This window comes from Delphinus delphis, chromosome 14 (assembly GCF_949987515.2).
Source record: "Delphinus delphis chromosome 14, mDelDel1.2, whole genome shotgun sequence".
NCBI lineage: Eukaryota > Metazoa > Chordata > Mammalia > Artiodactyla > Delphinidae > Delphinus > Delphinus delphis.
Window position 1 is genome coordinate 52,486,081 of NC_082696.1, and position 16,115 is coordinate 52,502,195.

The 16,115-nt window shown below is 42.7% G+C and overlaps 1 pseudogene; it reads right to left on the reverse strand.

The window, feature by feature from the left end:
- Positions 1-2,768: 2,768 nt before the first annotated feature.
- Positions 2,769-3,590, reverse strand: LOC132437158 (large ribosomal subunit protein eL6 pseudogene; annotated as a pseudogene).
- Between the last annotated feature and the right edge of the window lie 12,525 nt (positions 3,591-16,115).

Below are 16,115 nucleotides of genomic sequence, written 5' to 3' on the forward strand. Positions count from 1 at the left end.
CTGCCCTCCCTCTCTCAGCCACCCATTGAAATCCTACTTCTATTAGAAATATTTTGCCCTGGAACCTTGAAGGTCTAGTTTACTTAGGAAACATTGGAATTTATATGCTAAATGCTGGGAAGAGTCCAAAGATGAATCAGATATAGATTCTGCTCTGAAGGATGAACTTTAATAGGAAAAGTGATACTCCATAAACAGTATATTAAAAGAAACAAGTAAGAAAAGACATAAGCTGAGTGCAGAGAAAATATGGTGGGAATTTAAAAGAGGGAAAGATTACCTTCACAACAGAGAAATCCACTCTGGCAGGTGGGCCTTGAAGAATCAGTGCGACTTGGGTGTGAGGAGATGGGAGGGAAGGGAATTCCAGATTAAAAGAGGAACAAGGCCATAAGTGTGGGTTTCTTTAGAACAACCTTAGTGACTAGGGTTTTCAAACTGCACATAAGACCCATTAGCAGAGGATGAAATAAATTTGGGGGTCCTCTTACCAGAAAAAAAGGAGGAAAATAAATAAAACAAATAGGATAGAGAATGTTTGGAGTCCATGGCATGTAGTAAAGGTATTACTTTGTGAAATGTGTGTGTATATATATATATATATATATATATATATACACACACACACACACATATATACATATATATGTGTGTATATATTTCCATATATATATATATATATATGTTAAAATATTTATTTATTTATTTTGGGCTGTGTTGGGTCTTCATTGCTGCGCACAGGCTTTCTCTAGCTGCAACGAGCGGGAGCTACTCTTCGTTGTGGTGTGCAGGGTTCTCATTGCGGTGGCTTCTCTTGTTGTGGAGCACGGGCTCTAGGCATGCGGGCTTCAGTAGTTGTGGCATGTGGGCTCAGCAGTTGTGGCTTGCAGGCTCTAGAGCGCAGGCTCAGTAGTTGGTGCTCAGGGGCTTAGTTGCTCCGTGGCATGCGGGATCTACCCGGACCAGGGCTCGAACCCATGTCCCCTGCATTGGCAGGCAGATTCTTTTTTTTTTTTTTTTTGCGTTATGCGGGCCTGTCACTGTCGTGGCCTCTCCTGTTGCAGAGCACAGGCTCCGGACGCGCAGGCCCAGCAGCCATGGCTCACGGACCCAGCCGCTCTGCGGCATGTGGGATCCTCCCGGACCGGGGCACAAACCCATGTCCCCTGCATTGGCAGGCGGACTCTCAACCACTGTGCCACCAGGGAAGCCCTGGCAGGCAGATTCTTAACTACTGTGCCACCAGGGAAGTCCCTATTTCCATATATTTAATAAATGTATTTCTTATTGGGGGCAAGCTTTTGTCTTATTTGAGTTTATTCAACAATATATATTTATGAAGCATCTCTTATGTTCCAGACACTGGGCAAAGGCCTGGGTATATAGTGATGAAGAAAACTGTCATAGGCTCTTTCTTCATGGGGATTATGACCCAGTACAGTGGTTCTCAAACTTTAGCAGCATCAGAAATACCTGGAAGACTTAATAAAATACAGATGGCTTCAGAGTTTCTCATTCATTGCGTCTGGGGTGGGGCCTGGGAATTTGCATTTCTATCCAGTTCTCAATTAATGCTAAAGGTTCTGGTAGGGGACCACATTAGGCACTGGTCTAGCGGGCTACTTAAATAACTACAAATAAATATCTGACGGCAGTTTGTGATTAAATGTTAGGAAAGAGAACTATGAGAGAGAGAGAGAAACTGGGAAACCTATTATATATTGGATAGTCAGAGATGATGTCTGAGAAAATAGCTTTCAGGCAGCAGGAATATCACATCAATAAACCAGAGGAACTAAAAACATGAGCAAGAGAAGGATTTGAATAGAGACTGGAAAGTGGGTAGGGACTAGATCATGTGGGGTCTTTAGTCGAGTGACATTCAAATTGGGATGCGCACATTCCTGGATAGCATCAAGACTTTCTAAGGGGTATGCGGGCACATGTACTGTTAAGAGAATCATCTTCCTTTGTGCTCTCCTAAAATGGATCAACCCAATGGCCAGTATTTTGGTAGTACTTATTTACCTTTTCTACCTCTTTATGAATAAAGGCAAACTTATCTCCTAGTGAATCTTGCTACGGTATCTTGTCCTAGGGTGTAAAAATCACTTGGGGGATAAAACAAGGAATAACTCAAAATATAACTGAAAAAGATAAAATAACTCAATTAAAAAACTCAAAAAAATAAAAGACCTCAAAAAACCTTGGTGTTGAAAAAGTAAAAGACTCTTATGTGGAATAAAAACAAAATCTGTTCTCGAGGCAATTGGTCTCTGGTTCTCGGCTTTCAGCAAAATTGAAGGAGGCCCTAAGTAAGCTGTCAGCGGCAGGGCATTAAAAATTATTTTTGATGATGGATCACTTTGTTATTTTGACGTATAACTGGAAAGGAGACTAGCATTTAGTGTCATTGCTGTAACAAAACTTTCCTTTCCTCTATTTATTTAGGTGGATAAAACAAGCAGTTTCTCTTACCTCTCTAAAAATGAAAAATTAGAAAAAGAATCGACTCTGAAAACTGTCATAATTTAGCATTAAGTACTCTCAAATCATAGATACATGAATTAATTGGGATACAAAACAGGGTCATTGAATTCATTAAGAGATTCATTTCTGATACATTGTATATATTTAATAATTATCTACACAATTTATAATTATGTTGACTAGCTTTATACTTGTGATAAACGTAATACCTACACCAACCAGAATTTTATTTTGGGGGGAAATGTATCAGTTATTTAATTAGGTTCTTTGTAAGAAATTTAGAACACCAATTTGTGAGAGAAAACAGAATAGAGGTAGCCCTAGAGCTGAGGAACAACTTTGATTTCTTTGCAGAGTTTTTGAGTCCAGGACTCTCAGGTCAATCTTGCTCTGCTCTGTAAGCTTGGATTTCCCTTTCTCTGCGTCGAAGGTCTTACCTTCCTGGTGTCTGGGCTTTACGAAGCTGCTTCTTCCTGAAATAAGCCTCAGGGAGATGTTTTGGGATTTCCACACCACTTACCAGTTTTGGTGGAGATGACAAATTTCTGGTGTGTTCTAGCAGAGGAACTCGATTGAGGACGAGAGGTCCAGTCACAAGCAGCGTGCTACCGCTCAGCTGCTTCAGGAAAACCACCGCCATGCCTCTGTGGCACCCAGTGAGGTTGCTCCCAACGGTGCTGGGAGTGATGCTAGCTCGCAGCTTCCTTACATCTGATGGAAAGGTTTTCTTTGGTGGCTCGAGAGCTTTCAAGGCACATCTTCAGTAGAACAGTATCCAGGCATTCTGTGACGCTTATCCACTCAGGTCCCACCATTTCTGTCACCCCCAAGCAAGAAATGTCTCTTTCTTTTCAACCTTAAATGTAGCTGCAGGTGACTTCCTCTTCGCCATGGCCTTGCTGGAACACATAGCAGATGGGGAAAAGCTTCCAATTCCGCTGACTAGGATGGGGTTTTGGTTGTGGTGGGGTTTCCCCTTCTGAGGTGTTTTTTTTTTTTTGGCCTTGAGGTTACGCTTCTTAACCTTGCCCTGGCATCAGCCTTCTTGGCTTCAGGTTTCTTCTCCTTATATCCAGCTTCTCTGTTTTTTCATCCACCATCTTGCAAGATGGGAAAGAGCCAGAATAGTATGTTTTGACACTTAGAACATTTATGGTCACCGAAAAACTTTAAAAAATTTATCTCAATCTCTCTTTATATCTCTATTTATATATCTTTATCTAACTTTCTATATGTAACAGGAATCTATCTATCTATCTATATAAAACAGAACATAAAAGGGTCAACAGAAAGACTTTGAAGCAGAAAAAATATAAGGATAACTCTCTGCTGTAAGTATAATGGAAACATGAGTTTAATATGAATGAATTAATGAGTTTAATATGAATTAATTAAATATTAACTCATATTTAATGAGTTAAATAGGAGTGAATTGGCCTCAGATACAGAAGGAAGATTCCATGACTGTCTGGGCATGTGGGGAGGAGGTTTCTGGAAAAAAGGGGATTAGCCTCTAGAAGAGCAGAGATAGGAAAAGCCAGGGCTGTGGGCCTGCAGTCTGGGGCATGAGAGCTCCCATTCTGGTCTCGACTCTCACTCCGCTTCTTGAATTTTGGGTGGGTAACTGCTCCCTTCTGCTGATTGCCCTACGTCTCTCTCGCTTCTTCTCCCCTCCCTTCCTCCAGTATCCCCTGCATTCCCCTCCTGCCCCCTTTACCACACAACAGGTCAGGTGAGTATGGGATGGCGATCAGCATCAGGGAGCGTGAGACAGAGAAAACACATGGTTATGTGGCCCTGAATGTAGTTAAGTTTGTGAGGTTCTTATTTAGGTGGGGGAGTGAGAGGGGTGATTGCACAGGTGAAGCCATATCATCTCTGTTGTTGTTGGTGGTGGTTTTTTTTCTGCTTTAAGCCCCAGAGTGGGTTCCTGGCTGGAGAGGTTTGGGAGGACAGCTGCTCTACCCCTTGGACTGGGCAAGTGGTGTAGCCGTGCTGACCCCTGCCTCCTAGAAGAGTTGGAAGACTTTCTCTTTAGCAAAGGGAGCTGAAGTAGCAGAAAGCCATCTGGACTGACTGAGAGTCAGGGAGTTGGATTAGGGCCATGCTCTGCCACTTTTTTCTGGGATCTTGGGGAAAGCATCTCGACTCTTAATGCCCAGTTTGTAAAGGAAAAAATGGAATAAAGTGATCTGTGCGTCTTCTCCCTACTCCAAAATTAATGGAGAATTGGGAAGAGCTTACAAAAGCCCAGGCACTGTTATTTTTCATCAGCATCCTTGATGAGAAAAATTACAGTGAACTTTCCCGTTCATTGTTTAAAAAAAAAAAAAAAAAGAGGAAAAAGGGCGTCTTTTCTCTTCTCTTTGAGAAACATCAAGACTTACTCTGCCCTCTAATAGTTGCCTGGGTAGAATTTTCCATCTTAGCACAAAGCAGCTCGACCTGGTTTTGTATAATCTCTTCTCTGTATACCCCTAATTTAACAAGAGGAACTGGAAGAGTCAGACAGTGTGTGGGAAGACTGGAGAAAATAAGGAAGGTATAGAAACCACTAGAGATGGAGATAAGTTAAACATTCTGGCAAATTATCACGGTGTATTGCTCATGCTGAATGCTTAGGCAGTGGGGAAGGTAGTTAAGAGAATGGCTCTAAATGCTTCATCTAATTGCAAGCAGCTGTCAATTAGTGGAGCTTGACCAACTGTTTTTAATTCCACTCAGTGGTGATGAAGAGAATGAGACTTTTAAGTGAAACTGGCAGGGGCTGTGTGTGTGCATGAAGTTGCTTGCGCTTTTTTTTAGAGGTCATAGAGTGCAGTAAATACTAAGAGATGCTCTTTGAAACCATGGCAGCCTTTCATGATAATGATTTTCCTAAATTTTGCCAGCATTTGTCAAGCTTTTGGCTGGAGGCAAACTTCTCTGTTATCCAAATTCTGGAATGATTTTTCACGGGGAGTGATTCATCCCCCAATGGTGAGTGACTGAATGGCTTGTGCCAATACAGAAGCAATTGTTGTTCGATGTTGGCAGTAAATCTCAAATGAGAGGTAATAATGCCAGTTAAGAGTCTTCTCCTTAGGAATGTTTCATTTCACTCTTGTGATTAGAAAATAGGAAAAATAAGAAAGTGGAAAATTTTAGCTAGTTCTCTTCTGTTGTAAAACCTGCTACGAATCATCTACATTTGAGAGTTTTCTGGAAGACAAAGTTTTGAGTAGCCCAGTCTAATCAGTCTGATAACCTCTTTTGATGGAATTACTTTTCTCTATTTTCTTTTTCCTAATAACGTTAGTAGTCTTTTCTAATGTTTATTTGCCTTCATTTCTTGCCATACGTTTAAGAAACAGTTATTTCGATGCTTCTGCACTGCAAACTGGAGAGACCATTAACCTGACTGAAAACAAGGCTTCTACGAGACCAGGAAGGCCTACAGGTTCTAAAAGTAGCTAACTTGTCTGAAAATATGCAAAAGAAACAATCGGCAGAAACTCACAGGGAGGAAGGGGCTACACTCCTTCAGTGCCAATTACCATCCCTTTTACATCCTGAATTGCAGTGCCCTGAAAGAGAAAGTAAGTTTTCTAAGTATGAATGTGTGCAAAGATTTATCAACAAGGATATTCTCCACAGCACTGTTTACAATAGCGTGGAATTGGAAGTACCCTAAATGTCTACAATTGGCATTAGCTCAGTAATTTATGGTGTTCATACGCAGGCATAAATACGTGTGAAAGAATATATCAGTGACTTGGGGAAATGGTCATAATGGACTAGATGAAAAATCAGGATCAAAAGGAGTCATTTTAATAATGATTATATATATTTAAATACATATTTAAAATTACGTGGTGTATGCATGTGTATGAAAAACCAAAGTCAAAAAAGAACAAAACGGAGAGTAGCAATGTGATTACAGATGATTTTTATTTTCTGATTTGTGGTTTTTCTGTGTTTCCTAAATGTTCTCCGAAGAACATGTACTACTTTTATAATTAGAAAAAAGTTACTTTAAAATAAATTTCCAAAAATGTCAATTCTGATATCATAAAGGATTTTATTCCTTGTCAGGATGAAGCTAAAGTGGAGACTCATGTCCGGCAAGGGAGGGAAAAAAATCAAGAAGGACAGCACTCAATAAACACCTAATTTTGTTTCTGATCTCCTGCCTGTTTGAAGCACTCACACTTGTTTTGACTCAGCTAGATAAGTCTGCTCCTCTAACACAGTCACAATTTCCACCAGCTGTTTTGGATGTTTGAGGTTATGTTTTTATTTGAGTGAATTTCACTGCCTATCCCTGAGCTAGCTTATGAACAATTGTAAAGGAAGTCTTTGAGGCCGACTCAGAGGAAAGCTGCTAATCTCATGACATTCACAAGGATTTGAAAAGGCAGCTCCATCTGTGCCGTTTCTGTTTTTCTTCCACGGCAGGTCTCTTGATGTCAGAAAGATGGGTCACTTCTCGGGTCCAGTTGTTGGATGGAGCCTCCGTGACCACAGCTGTGCCCAGGGATTCCGATAGACTCCCTTAGGAGGCAAAAGGCACATTTCATATGAGATGCGAGTGACAAACCCTGTGCCGGGTACGCTTCCAACACTTTCCTGGGTTCTGTAGTAATTCTTTTCCACGAGTTCAGGGTTGGTGAGCGCTGGCAGGAAGCTGTTTATCGTTGAAAGCCACCAAAGGAGGGCTGCTGTTGTCTGTGCCCGAGACGTCTGAGACTTTCCTTTGAGTTGGAAGCCGGGGGGTTCTCGGTGAATGATGTGGCAGAGTTTCTGGAAACTGATTTGGGGAAGAGGAAGCTGACTTGTGTGGGAGTCACCGTTTCAATTGTCATTCTCTGGCACCCCCTCCTCCATAATAGTTTTTTCAAAGAAAAGAAAAATGCTGAAGCTGTTAGTGGGAGTTGGGATTCAGTTAGAAATATTCTGGAGTCGAGTGAAGGTTTACCTGACTTTAGGAGCTCACCTTTGTGAGTTATTACCGGTTTTAGTCTAGTATTTCTTCAAGCGTGCTTTGTCCTCCTCTCCTTTTTTTCTTTCATTCGTCAAACGAATCTGACCCAAATTTGTTATTTTTTCATTTAAATGCTGTTTGCAGATTGAGTACCTGTAAGCCAGCTGCTTTGCCTGGGAACCAAGAAAACTGTTATAAAGAGTATACATTCAGGGAGCTCACAGAGGAGAGAATGAAGGCAAGTAAGCAGTGATGAGGCTAAGTGCTATGCTAAAGCAGTGATTTGTTAGAAAAAATTTTATCAGTAGAATCCCAGAGGGGCTGGGAAAGCTGTAGGCCTGGAAGTTCTGTCTATCTCCAGAGAAACTGCTAGAACAGATGGTTACTTAAACATCCTAGGCCAGAGCAACGTGTTGATTTGCTAGTAGAATTCCATCGGTCAAGACTCTTTCAGTTGCAAGTGACAGAAATTCAGCTCAAGTTCAAGGATATTGAACTTCGGGCCCTGCTAGATTCAGACAATGTTATCAGGAGTCTGTCCCTGTCCTTTCTTGCCTGAGTTTTCTTCAGTGTTGGTGTCATTCTCTGCCACACTCTTCCCTCTGGGGCAATGGCCACCAGAAGCCCCAGACTTATTGCCTATCAGTTTGGCAACCCCAGAGGAAAAAAAGAGGGTCTCTGATCCAACAGTTGTTTGGTGCTGACTCTCATTAGGCAGCTCTGAGCCAATCTTTGTGGGTTGGGTGTGTGTGCACACTAACTGGACAGACCTATGTTTGGAGCTCTTCCCTGTGCCCAGTGAATGACTGCTGGGTAGGCACTTCCACCACAAGGCCCCTTGATGTCCTTTTCTTGAACAATTATTATAATTTGAACTGTCTTAAGTTATCAGAGTGGCTCTAGTAGCCTTCAGCCTCAATGCAGAAGGGATTGGAATTTTCATTTTTCTGATTTCTTGTTTCCCACAGGCTCTTGAACCCTCAGGCAAGTTTCCCCACTCCCTTCCCAGCAGTGAGCTCTTGCTCTGTAGGGGTTTAGGAAGAGTGCCTCTCCTCCCCCAGCCCAGGGGGAGGCTACTTCTCTTATGTTTGTGTGTTTAAGAGGTGACTCAAATGTTTAGTGCAGTGGTTCTCAAGGTTGTGGTCCCCAGACCAGCAGCATCAGTATCACCTGGAAACTTATTAGAAATGCAAATTCTCTGGTTCGATCCCAGACCTACTGAATCAGAAACTCTGGGGGTCAGGCTCAGACATCTGTGCTTTGACAAGCTGTCCAGGTGATTATGATTCAAGTTTTGAAACCACTGATTTAGGGGACAGTCCAATACAATCTTCTCTAGGAAGACTCTGAGTCCATCTAGAATTTTCTGCCTTATGTTCTGCCTTCCCAGTCTCCTGACACCAAAGGAAAGATTCTTTTTTTTCTTGATGTCCCTTGTTGGAATTGAAGAGACTATTCTGTGCTAGGAGTAGGAGATTTGCAGTGAGCTGCAGCTGAGAATCCTTCAGTAGACTTCTGTTGGCCACACATCAGGGAATGAAGGTTCCTGGATGAATGTTCCAGCTGCTAGGCTCATCTTAGACAAAGGAACTTTGAAAATCTTTCTAATTCTCTGAGGGGACGTTGTTTGACATAGACCTAGCAGTGTTTCATGGCTGGTCAGAGGGCCTACAGATCCCATATTTCATGGAATCATTTACATATTCAATATATAACAATGCTGGGCTGGGTGCTGGACATACAATTGCTCACAAAACAGACATGCTACCTGCCCTCATTGAGCTCAAGGTCTAGTGGAAGATAAAGGCATATAAGTGGGCATTAAGAGTAGAGTGTGATTTGTTGGGGAAAAGTAGTGTTTGGGAGTTCACTGCGGGCCACCTAACACAAACTGGACTGGACAGGGAAGGCTTGTCAGGGGAAGTTTTGTCTAAACTGGGACCTGAAGGAGGAATAGTCATTGTTTGGCAAAGAAAGGGAGAAGAGGATGCCAGGTAGCATATACAAAAGTCTGTAGTTGAAGGAGAAGTTGGTGGGTTCAAGGAACTAGAAAAAACTCAGCATGGCTGGACTTGGAGGCAGTGATGAGGGGTAAGAAGATGGGATGGGCCAAATTATGCAGATCGTATTAACAGCTTTGGACCTTATCCTAAAAACAGTAGTAACCCACTGAAGAGTTTCAGGCTGAAGAAGTGAGGTGCTGGGATTTGTTTCAGAGTGAGTGCTTGAGAATGGAATGGAGATGAAATAGGGCAGAGTCAAGATCACAGACAGTAAGACAACTCAGAAGGCTGTTGTGATAATGAAATGAAAGATAGTGGTTCCTGAGTCTAGGCTAAGGGAAAGGGGGTTGGAGAGTGGTGGGTCAATGTGGGCCACTGGTGTGTGGGTGAAGTGTGGGCCAAGGGAAAGAACATTCAAATAAGGATTCCCAGGTGGCCAACTTGGGTAACCTGACAGTGGAGGGGTATTTACCGATAGAAAGCAGTAGAGAAGGCATAAGTCTCCAGGAGTCATGGGTTCAATTTTAGACAAGTTGAGTTTGTAAAATACCCAAGAGGAGTTATGCAGTATGCAGTTGCTGTCCAGGTCTGAGCTCAGACAAAAGGTCTGGGTGAGAGTAAATATTTGACAGTCATCAACACATGAATGGCTCTAAGGCCAACAGAGCAGATGTGATGCCCTAAGGGGAGTGTTTGAGTGGGGAGAGAGGAGGGCTTAGAGCCCAGAGGAGCTCTGGGGTTAAGAAACAACAGAGGAAGAAAAACCTGTAAAAGTGAGTGGTCAGAGGACCATCCACACATGAAATATGGTAGATGTCATGGAGGCCGAGGAAAGCAGGTTTCAGTGCTCTCTAGAAGGGCTTGCTTGTAATGTCTCAGTTCTGTACCTGACTGAGCTCAGGCCAGGTCATCTGCAGAAGTCATGCAGTGCTACCCTCCATCTGCCAGAAACCTCTGCCGCTATTCCAAACGGGCTTTTTCCGGAAGAGACACTTTTCAGGAAACATTGCTTTCCTGTAATTATTTTCTTAGACAGATAAAATGGCACTTGCTGAGTCATAATTTATTTAAGAAGACCCCGTCCACACTTGCTTTCAACTGGCTGTCTTTCTCTAGGTGAAATCAGTTAGATGCCTTACATATTTTCCTCTCCTTATCTTATCTCACTCCACTTTCAGGTCTATATTTCACTGTGCCTCTGACCCCCAGCGTGCTTGCAGACAGATGGTCACAGACAGATGTTCACTCTGTAATTGTAAGTTACCCAAATGTGGCAGCAGCGTGTCTTCTGGTACCCAACTGTTAAGAGAGTTCTGTGGCCAACTCGAATCTTCAGCCACTGTTAACTTCCCCGACTGAATTACTGTCTTTCTTCTCTTTTTCTTTCTCTCTCTACAGCTGGACACCCTGGGGAGTTATTTTGGCTAGAACTCGACATGCACAGCTGACACCTCCAGCTGCACATTCTTTGGTCCTTTTTGGCCCCACACGAGCTCTTGGTGTTCTTACAGTTTACTCAAGTGGAGAGCCGAAGGGATAGTAGCCCACCCAGATATTCTTTAAAGGCATTAAAAATGGTTCTTAATTTCTGAGGCCAATCCTGTCAGTTGAAGTGAGTAGGAGGAGTAGTTCAAAATATTGGGTTGGCCAAAAGGTTCATTTGGGTTTTTCCATAACATTGTAGGGGAAAACCCGAACGGACTTTTTGGCCAACCCAATATATTGGGAGCCAAACAAATTCGTGTTTTGGTACTCTTGGCAATTTATATCTTTGTTTCTTACTTATTAAAAGGTCAATATAAGGGCTGTGCTGTGGTTGCCCTAATTATGCAGCCCACTCACTACATGACAAAGATGCAGTATATTTTCAAAATATTGCATTCTGAGCTATAATATGCCATAAAGACCAAAGATTTAACAGAGTCTAACATGGTGCATTATGGGAATTCATTCATGGCTTTAGGGATCACCTGCTCCACTTCTCTAGGCCTGTCTCTTTCCCTAAACCTTAATCCAAGGTCTCCTATTACCCATTGGCTCTTTTTACCTAAATGTCTTGCTAGCACCATCTCAAAGGCCATGGGTTCCTACTGAGCTCTTTTTTCTCTTCTCAAAGCATACTTTCTCCTCCATTTTTTCTGTTTCCATCAGCTCTACTGACCTCCCACTCTAGGCCTCTGAATCTTCTTTGACTCTTCCTTCACCTGTACTCTTGATACCCCATCGGCTGCCCAGGTCTTCCTGGTGGTGCCACTGAATCACCGCTGCCCCTCTTTTCCTCATGCCATGGTCATGCTAGCTCAGACCTATATATTTTTATTGTTGTGGGACTGCAGATGTCTCCTACGTGCTAAGTGGCCTTTCTTCCTTCTATTTGTTCTCCTTTTACTTCGTCACATAAAGAGATGTTGAATTCATCCTCTAAAACACTGTGTTTTAGTACAGCACTTCCCTATTCTGAAGTATTCCGTAGCTTCCTGTCATCTTCAGGGTGAGTCCAACACTTCCCCCAAAGACTCTGGAGTCCTTGCACAGTCTCTTCAGCTGCCCTCTAGGATAGGGTTACTTCAGCCACTTATATTTATCTTGCTTCATTACTCCAGCTTGTCAAAATAATTTTGATTCTTTCTGTCATTCAAGGTGTTTGTTATCCAGCTCAGTTTTGCATCAGAAAGTGTGTCATATACAAGTATACATCCTCAGCATGTGATTTGCTTGTTGATAAATCATTAAATATTACAGGAAGGGGACACAAGGATAAGCCCTAGAAATTTCTGGAGGACCGAATGTTTTGAACTGGGGACTAAGATTGCCATTGATCTTGGAAAATGATCCTTTGCCCTCTGCGATATCCTCACCTAAACATTTCATGGTTCTTTGAGCCATTCCTTTCTTCATTCATCAAACATTGAGCACTTCCCTTCTCAAAGACAATTCTTTTCTCTCTCTGAGTAAGTATCTCTCTGTTTGAAATCTACTCCTTTCATGAAAGGCCGAAACCAGCTTTTATTTGTTTATTTGTTTGTTTGGCTTGTTTACATTTCAGAGATTTGTCAGAGGTAAAAGCTGTTGATGGGTTTTGACTCCTGTGGAGGAAAGTTAGACCCCTGTTTTGACATCTAAGAAATAACTCCCATTTTTCTATATTGTTCGGGTTACCGTTGCTACATAACAAACACCCCTTCAACCACAGTACTGTAATGCAATACCAGTGTTTGTATGCTTTGGGGGCAGGAATTCAGAAAGGGAACAGTGGGGATGACTTGTTTGTGCCCTCCCCTCCCCCATGTCTGAGGTCTCAGCTGAGAAGATTCAAAGTCTGGGGTTGACTCAACAGCTGGGGACTAGAGTCATCTGAGAACATGCTCACTCACATATTTGGCACCTGGGAGAGGAGGACTTGAAGACCATTACTGCCAACTGGAGCACCTTCACGCATCCTCCCTCTGTGGCTTGACTTCCTCGTAGCATGGCAGCCTTAGGAAAGTCACACTTCTTACCTGTGGGCTCAGGGCTCCACCGATGACTGTCCCTGTGAATAAGGTAGAACTGTATTGTTATCCATAAGCAAGCCCTGGAGTCACTCGGCAGCACTTCAACACATATTACTGGATACAAGTGAATCACAAACTTCCCAGAGTCAAAAGCAGGGGGTGGGGCTTCCCTGGTGGCGCAGTGGTTGAGAGTCCGCCTGCCGATGCAGGGGACTTGGGTTCCTGCCCCGGTCCGGGAAGATCCCACATGCCGCGGAGCGGCTGGGCCCGTGAGCCACGGCCACTGAGCCTGTGCGGTCCGGAGCCTGTGCTCCACAACGGGAGAGTCCACAACAGTGAGAGGCCCACGTACCACAAAAAAAAAAAAAAAAAGCAGGGGTTATAGACCCCATGTGTCACTAGGAAAAATGTCAATAAATTTGAAGATATGCTTTAAAATTGTCACGTATATGAGTTGAGGCATCAGCTGTAGTTACTGCCTTTAGAAACGTGACCCAGTGGCCTGATGTTTTGGGAAATTTGCCAGCTTGTCCAGTACAGGTAGCTCAGGGTAAAAATAACCTAAAGAAGAAATGTAACGATCACTTGCGCATATCATTTGCTTTCCTTTGCCTTTCCCCTCACCCTTGCTGCCTTCGGAATGTACCTCCTAATAAAATCTTAGCACTTAAACTTGGGGAAAATTTTTTTTTTAGGTTTGAACCTTTTTTATTAAAAGAAGTCTGGTAAGAACATATCTTCATTTTCTTTTCTTCTTCTTTAATAGGCTAGAGTGTATTTCTTTTAAGACTTAAAAAAGGTGCTTCTGAGAGTTTCGACATTTGGCAGTCGGTAATAAGTGGGAAATGTGATTGTATAAAGCCCAGTTTGGGTGAAGAGGCAGGTGGCATTTTTGGAGAAATCAGTGTCAACTTGAGGCTGCAGCCGCACTGACTACCTCCAGCCCATCTGCAGAGACATTTCTGTCTCCAGCAAGTAAAGCCCCCTCCTTCTGCCTGCTTTGACTGCCTTTCCAAGTTCCCCTTTTCTTTTTTTTTTGACCTTGAGTTTCAGCTTGATGCGTTGTCAAGAGGACTGTGTCGCTGGATTCTACCTGTGAGAACTTCAGAGGCTGTGGCTATGGAGAGGGGCAGGTTTCTGCTCTTCTAACACCTGTGTTGACATTCGTTAAACAAATGCTCATTGAGAACCTTTCATGCCCCAAGCACTGTGCTAGGGAATATAATTACAAAAAAAGAGCAAAACCAGACATCATTCCTGCTTTCGTGGAGCTTACGTGTAAGGAGGCCTGAAGTGATAATTTGTCCAGCTACTCAGGAGAGCTGTGAGGTGCTCTGAAGGCTTACTAAGTGGGTCTGATGATGGGAAGCTTCCCTGAGGAAGCAGCAGTTGAGCTGAGGTCTGAGGCTTGAGTAGGTGTCAATCAGGAAAAGAAGGGAGAGTGACCCAGACAGAGAGAGCAGCCTGTGGAAGGAGGGGACAGGAAGAGTTGAAAGGACTCAGGATGAGAAAAGGCCAGTGTGAGTAGAAGAGACAGTGTGAAAGGGGTGGGGGGGAAGGTGTGGGGGGGAAGGCATGGCTGATGAGGGTAAGAGCCAGACTACATGAAGCCCGGAGACCATGACCATGGTGTGTCAGTTAGGGTTCTCCAGAGAAACAGAACCAAGAGAAGATATATATGTCTTCAACATATATATATATATATATATATATATATATATATATATATATATATATATATATATAAAATACAGAATAAGAGATGTATAATGCATATCCTATTTTATATATAATATATATACTACATATATATAATTCTCTATATAATATCCTATGTATAATATAACCCCATATATGAAATATATTTACATAAAGAGAGCTGGCAAGTCTGAAGTCTGTAGGTCAGGCAGGCAGGTGGCTACCAACTCAGGCAGGAGATGATGCTGCAATCTTGAGGCAGCATTTCTTCTTCTTCTTTTTTATGGCCGTGCCCGCCTCACGGTGGCATGCATGCGGGATCTTAGTTCCCTGACCGGGGGTTGAACCTGCGCCCCCTGCAGTGGAAGTGTGGCATCTTAACTACTGGATCTCCAGGGAAGTCCCAAGAGTTTCTTCTTTTCTGAGAAACTGGTTTTTTTCTCTTAAGGCCTTCGACTGAATGGATGAGGCCCACTACTTTATCAAGGAATTTCCTTTACTTAAATTTGACTGTGGACGTTAAGCACATCTAAAAATTTGACTATGGACATTAAGCACATCTAAAAATGTCTTCACAAAAACACCTCAATTAGGACTTCCCTGGTGGTCCAGTGGTTAAGACCCTCCGATCCCTGGTCAGGGAGCTAAGATCCCACATGCCACACAGCATGGCCAAAAACTAAAAATTAAAAAGAAATTTTAAAATATTAAAAAACCCACCTCAGCTAGTGGGTAATTACTGGGTATTATAACCTAGCCAAGTTAGCATATCAAATTACCCATCCCACACAGTGAGGAACTTGGAGTAATGGAAAGCCTTTGAAGGGTTTTAGGAAGAGGTGGCATAATTAAATTTGTATTTCCCGAATGCACTTTATGCTGCCAGGAGGTTGGCATATATCACCATCACCAGGGGTCCTTGTGATGGTCATAAGACACTTAGATTATTCATGGACTCTTCCAGGAGACCGTCTCTGTCCTCCATGGTGCCTTGGCACTGAAAGGGTCAGATGCTCCTCCTGGGTGTGCCCCTACCATCTTAAAATTACCTCTTCTTAGTCGGGACTTAACATGCTGTGTTTTATTTTGTGTTGACTTATATCTCGCTCTTCAACGAAGCTAGATGTTCTTTGGACAAAGGAAGCATGTCTTGTCCACCAGTGCATCTCTAGTGCCTAGGACAGTGCCTGGCGCTTATGTACCCAGTAAGCGTTTGTGAATGGAATGAGCTTGGATGGGTTTAGGGTTCCCCCCAGAATACAATACCTTATGAAGAATTAAGGAATAACAGTCCTATCAGTAGTGCTAGGTAGCAGAAAGCTAACATTAACGTGAAAATTGTTATGCTCTTATTTCTAGCTTCCTTTCACTGGCATGATACATGATTGCTCTTTTATTTATTTTGCATAGATTGCCTATTTTCGAAGAAAATAATTTCTTAAACTCTTTATTTTGGAAAAATTTTAT